General features: G+C 36.4%; 1 long non-coding RNA gene across 1 annotated transcript; it reads right to left on the minus strand.

Annotated features, from left to right (window-relative positions):
- Positions 1-3,268: 3,268 nt before the first annotated feature.
- LOC137718671 (uncharacterized) lies at positions 3,269-5,693 on the minus strand. Its single transcript, XR_011065909.1, has 3 exons — positions 5,360-5,693; positions 5,067-5,224; positions 3,269-3,933 (listed from the first exon to the last, which is right to left on the minus strand). It is a non-coding gene; the product is annotated as an uncharacterized lncRNA (long non-coding RNA).
- Between the last annotated feature and the right edge of the window lie 1,202 nt (positions 5,694-6,895).

Genomic DNA, 6,895 nt, shown 5'->3' on the forward strand with positions numbered 1-6,895 from the left:
CAGAGCCTCGTGGGCATGGTCTAGTTTACTAGAGGGTAGAGATTTACTTTTGAAAGTAGCCCACTAGCAAATTATGAGTGGGGATCAAACATGACTTTGGGTTGGTAGATGGATCCCGAGTATCCTGTTGGTCATCCCACTCCAAATCCCTGAGTTTCCATGGATGAAAATCAACGGGTCTCCTCCATCATTCAGCCGAATAATTGTTGCTAGAAGTGGGATTCCATTGGCGGTATTTATCCCTGATGTGGAGTGCTCGGCCATCTCCTTGACTCAAGTAGGAAATCCCAGGCGCAATGACCGGTAAATAAACAAGGTATGTACTCCGTCAAGGCCGGATACTAGTGGTTACATACCAATGCCCAACAACGAAGAACCCGGATGCCCTCCTCCTTTAGAGCGACTAACCCCTTGGTGTAGAAGTGCATTTGGGGCATTAATACTCCTCCCAAAATTAGAAACTTCTTGTTCTTCAAAAAAAAAAATATTAGAAACTTCTTTGTGAAAAGGGTTAAGGGGTGCCATGGCAATGCAATTAAATCTATTCAGGAGAAGATGATCCCTCTTCCCCACCTACCCCTTTTGCAACGAACATGAGGAACCAGTTGAGCACGTTCTACGTTGTGGTGTTGTTGGGGTGGTGATGAGGGATTATTTGGGCAGGTGTCTGGCGGTCCAAAGAAAAGAGATTTTCGCGCCAAGTGCACACGCTGCCAAGGCCCTTGGGATTTTGGAAGGATGCTTGTTGGCCCAACAAGAAAATTTATCCCATGTTGTTGTGGAATCTAATTGCAAACATATCATTTCTTGCTTAGTGAATAGCATGGACAACGCATACTGTGAGACATACCCCATATTGTCTCGGGCAATGGAAATTGGTAGTTCATTACCCACATGTACCTGGTCTTGGATCCCAAGAACGAAGAATAAAACAGCGAATTTCGTGGCGTCGTATCAGTCTACGAAGATGTGCAACTCTGTTTGAGTTGAAAGACCCCCATCTTCGTTTGTAAGAATTTTGAACAAGGACAAATTACCATGTCCTCCATAGAATTTTTTGGTATTGTGTGGTCGGGTTGACGTTTGTGCCTTGTTTGGCGGCGTCTTTGTATGCCTTGACCTCACATCTCTTTTGTTATGTTTGCTATTTCTTCGGCTTTCTTGGTTCTCCTGGTTATAATATCTCCAATTTCTCCAAATAAAAAAAAATCCCAGTTCACTAGGCAGCACTTTCATGATGCATGTACCTTAATATTTAAGCTTTTGCGTATATGTTTCCTATTCTCTACGACAACCTTAATCCACTTCGATGCTCAACTTATAAGCTTGTAAATTTAGGCTTTTTAGCCAAAATGGTCAATTGAGATTGACATAACTCCTCACACTAGTTCTTGAAAATTAAAATTGATAGAATTGGTCTCTAAAATTGTCCACCGTCAATCATTTTAGTTCTTCTGTAAAAATTTCCCTTAAATTGAGGTTATTTTTTGTCAAACCAACTTCTCCACTTGAACTGATGATTTTTTTTTTCATTTTAACGGAGATTTTTCACTAAAAGACCAAAACGGTTGATGATGGACAATATCAAAGACCACTTCTATCGATTTTAAATCTTATGAACCAAAGACCATTTTGCTAAAAAGCTTTAAATTTAACTTGTGAAACATGACGGTACGGTTGGGTTTTTCATTTTCTCCATTAAGTACTTTTGATCTATTGGTACTTGGAGTAATTCTCTTAGTCTAAATAACACCTACAAAGAGCAAATGATCATACTATACAAAAATTAAGCTAAAGACATAAGGGAGAATTCGTGACTTTTTTTCCTCAAAATGCACGAATTCATAACAGTGCCCAAAAGCAATAGGTAGATGAGAATGTGATGGTAAAAGAGTCTCACATTTGTGGAAAAAAAAAACCTTGCATGTGCTTATAAGAGGTTAGGCTACTCCTAATATTGTCAACCTTGTATGTGCTTATAAGAGGTTAGACTACTCTTCATATTGTCAATTGATTTTATAGTGAAATCTCAACTCTCTTCAAACTGCACTTGCGATTACTCTTCATATTGCCAATTGATTTTATAGTGAAATCTCAATTTTCTTCAAACTACACTTACGATTTTAGGGTCAGCCATAGAAATGATAAGCTCATGATCATGTCGATAGGGTCAAGATATGCTCACCATGGATACATGGATATATAACTCATAAAATGAGCCAAGAAATATATATATGCACACTATGAGACATGAATCATGATCAACCATGCATTCACAACCTGCAAAGAACAGAGCAGACCAGTAAATTGTTTGTGAGCATAAATGATCCGGACAATCTTATTTGTTGGCGTGCGTCAACGTTTTGTGTATCCATTTTAATATTGTAATTCCCTTTTTTATTAGGGATTTTTTTGTATACCGACTTGTATATATATCACACCTCTAAGGAAGAAGGATATTACTGAATTAATCCAAATTACTCTACTATTTTTATGTTACTATGAATGTCACTTTCTTCGAGTAAGAGCTTTTTTTATCTCCTAATCAAACTCCATATGTTGTCACTTAATGCTACGGTCTAGTGGTATTTCTCTTCACTTGTAAGTGAGATGTCTTAGGTTCGATTCTCGCCAAAGGCGAATTTGAATCACATTATTGCTAGCTCATTGTGAGGCTAAGTCTATCACCTCCCCCTTAGTGTAGATAATATCGATTGTTTAAAAAAAATAAAAAATAAAAACTTCTTATTTCCTTCTGGGGGACAAAGTTTAAAGGACTTAGTTGGTGTGAATCGTTGCAAAATTCTACGGTAAGTGATGAGTTGATTTCATATTATATATTTTACCCTATGCTTAGTATATTTTGATGGGATTGTGATACTTTGATTGATATTTTTAATGTAGGACATGCAACTTTTTCCTAAGCAAAAAATGATCAAACAGATGAATTTTCAAGTTCGGATTTGACCCGAACGTCCAAACGGATTGCATGTTTGATATATGTTCGAGATTGGAGGTCCAAGCAAAACATACTTTAGGAAAAGCTAACCTTCAAAATATGCATGGGTAATTCATAAGTAATTGGGAGAACTGCTTAGGATTGTTAAGGTGATGGAAGAACTCTATGTCTTTTTAAATTGATTTTCAAAACCCGTTTCACTACAAGAAAACATGGCTTAGGTGGCGACAGACATTCGTCACATAACATGAAAATTCATCATATTTGATTATATGTGACAAAAATTCAGCGTCACTATGTTTGTCACCTATAGTCTACGTGACAAATTTTACATTCGCCACAGATTTTTAGTATTTGTGATGCCGAATTCATCACTTAATAACTTTAACTGTGACAGAATACAAGCGCCATAAAACACAAAAGTCAGTGACCTATAAGTTCGTCACATAACAAATGTATAAGTGAGGAATTAATCATCACCCAATCTGATCCTAGAATGCTATTGCTGAGGATAAGTGAGACTGAAATTGTCACATATTCCTTTGGCATGTGGTGAAATATGTGCCACATGTGTCAAAATCATATACCTATTAGGAACAATTCGTCATCTTGAATTAGAATTCATAACAAATATGAGGCAATACTTTGGTTAATCACATTTCATTGATCAATAAGTTAGGTTACATCCAATACATACACTAAGTGTATATCCCAAAAGCTAACATAAGCATCCTAACACCTCTAAACATATTGAGATGCTAACAAGATTCTAAAGTATTGAGTCGGTAACAAAACAGGTATACCGTGTGCATGTTTGAAACCAACAGCAAAATACATAATATAAGTCATTAGCCATATCATGGTCTTTAGTTTAGCACAAGTATCATTGTCATTTGAAAGACCACCATCACTATCTCAGGTGCTTCTTGGATATTTTCTCCTTTAACTCCATCCTTCTTTTTCTTCATCTTATCCTTACATAATAAAAGAGAAGAAAATAAACATTGGTGTCTAAAGATGCATTGAGAATTTGAATAACAACAAAAGAGAAGAAAATAAGAATTGAAGAAATAATTACAGTAAGAACAACTCCGTACAAGACAAACTTATAGGTTTGTTGCTAGTGAATGGTATGTCTTTAAGGCTTTAGATAGCAAAATGATTCTAAAAGATAAGTCCTAATATTATCCCCCAAGGTGTCTCACCTCATCAACACACCCGCACAACTGACCATACCACCCATTGTACATCTAGAGAACTCCAGAATTCTTCATTAACAGTAAGGCAAGGACAACAAAGCACGGATAAGGTTGTATGTGATTTTCAAAGGGAGAGGCGGAGAATGTGGGGTTGGAGTTGCAACCCTAGTTATTTGGATTGTTATTATATAATCTAAGAGCTCAAATTCATATAAACATTACTTATGGCTCAGCTCCTGCTCAAATCCTTGTAAATTTTTGTAAGTTTTCTAATACACCAAGGTAAAACAAAATCATCATCAAGCAGCAAAAACACAACCACCATAACCCATTGAAAGCAAAGGCACAAATTATTCATAGGAGAAAATTAAGAACAACTATTATATATGGCAAAATTACAGTACTCGAAAAATTAATAGGCCCTAATCTCAAGTCAGTGAAAGAGTTACTTGGGCCTTATCAAAGGCTAGAGCTTTATGGGAAGAGATGGGAAGCACATCTTAGATAAACATACAATTAAACAAGCTTTCAGTTTCTAAAAAATTCAAACAGAACACATAACAGAGACATGCCTAAGCCAGACAAAAATTATTGAAGTGAAGGAAATCATACCATGGTAGCTTGATTCTTCAAATTGTAACCAAATACCATTATAACATCATATACAATTGATGCCAAACAATCGCTAAATAATAACAAATTAGATAAAAATAAATGGGGTTTAAATAGAACAAAGCATGAGAAATTTGATAATTAGCAAATTAGTCATAAAAATAGATTAAATTGAACAAAAATTACAAAACCCTAATAATATGTTAAATTAGGGAACTACAAATTTTAAGTGAATTTGAAAAAAAAAAAAAAAAAAAAACAAAACAAAAACAAAAACAAAACCACTTACTAATTACCTTAGATAAGCAAAATCCCTTCAACGATTCATGGACACAAAGGCAGTCTCGTTTGTGTGGGACTTATGGCATGGAATTGGGTTGTTGAGCATGACAGAGAGAGGAATATGGATGCGGAAGAGAAGGCTACTGGTTTGCTCAATTTTGGGGGCAATTATCTGCAAATTCAAAACCCTAAGTTAAAAAGAATTGATAATAAATGAAACAATTTTACCCAAATAGAGACTTGGGAGGGTGGATTCGTGGACGCGGAAGTGAAGGGCTACTCGAAGCTCAATATTGGAGACAGATACCTGTGAATCCAGCACAAAAATCATAATTGAACAAAAAGAGAACTATTGGACGACAAATCAAGGTAGTCTGGTTGGTGCGAGGCTTGAATTTGGCTTGTTGGTTGAATGAGTCTCTAAGGTTTTTGGTTGTGGAGAATGACAGAGAGCGAAAGGATGAGAGAGGGTTTGAGCAATTGGCTCGGAAGATCCTGGTACTGTTGTACTAAAGACAGAAAGAAAATTGAGGGATGAGACGGCCAGCGATGGCTGCCATGATTTTAGGTCACGGTGATGGAGGGGAGAAGTATGAGAGCAAGAACAGGAAAGTGAATGAGAGACGGGGAGAATTCTCAAAAAAAAAAAAATATTTGATTCACTCTTCTTTTTTTTTTTTTTTTTTGTTGTTGGAACTTTATTCCCCGTTTGTAATGTGATGACCACTTTCCTCACAAAAGTACAAATATGCGACCCACTTAGAAATTCCTCGCATACCCTATTTCATATGGTGCCATTTTGTCCCACCATATATTTTATTAAGGACTTCGAAAATTTTGTGCCACTACTTCTTCATCTTAAAATATATAAAATAATTATAAATGACACTTGTCATGTTCGTCATTTAATTTTAGAATATGTGATGTATTTATCGTCACATGAGTTGGTCCAAATTCCGTACCTAGCAAACCAATTACGCGTGATGCGTTTAACATTTTGGTCACATAATTTTTATATATGTGACAAATTTTTGGGCGTCACATAGAATTTGTCACCTTTTCCATTTTTTCTTGTAGTGTTTCTTTTAGTTAGTTTTCTCCTGCCGGATCTTTTAAATTGAGAATGACCTTGCATAAGCATTCTTACTATAACTAACTTGTACTCTTACCAGTGTTCTAAAATTCAGCCTAACAGGCCGCCTAGGCGCTTGGCGGTGAGCTTCTTTGGCGATTTTGGGCCAAACATCAATAAAATCAGGAAGGGTTTAGGAGGCCGCCTAGGCAGCACTAGGCGGTGCTAGGCAATCTAGGTGGTGGTAGGCGGAACACTAGGCGGAACCCAAAAGCTTCGTGCAATACCAGAAACTCTCATCTCAGACTTGAAGCCCAAGCTATGTGCATCCTACAAACCCAAAAGCTTTGTGCAAACCCAAAAGCTTCATACACCCCCATTCATCGACCGCCAGATCAAAAGAGAGACCCAAAAATTTATGAAGCCAAAACAGAGAGACCCAGATAAAAAGATTCAAAACCCAACAATCAAAACTCAGATAACGATGGATTCGAACCCAACTTTACAAATTTACAGAGAAGAAGAGAAGAAAATGGGAGGGGAATTTTTTGAATTTTTCCGAGAAAATACTGTTTTTTCTCAAAACCCAAATCGCAGAATTCGAAGAGAACAAATGCATTGCAACTTGTGGTTCTAGACTGGAAGTAGGAAAGCGTAAAATGTTCAAAGAAGCCCTTTTTTTATATTTTGTTTTAGTAAAAAAAAAAAAAAAAAGTGAATATGTGATGATATTTTGGCTTTAAGCTAATGGGCCCATATTGGAGCTGATAT

Source organism: Pyrus communis, chromosome 15, assembly GCF_963583255.1.
Source record: "Pyrus communis chromosome 15, drPyrComm1.1, whole genome shotgun sequence".
NCBI lineage: Eukaryota > Viridiplantae > Streptophyta > Magnoliopsida > Rosales > Rosaceae > Pyrus > Pyrus communis.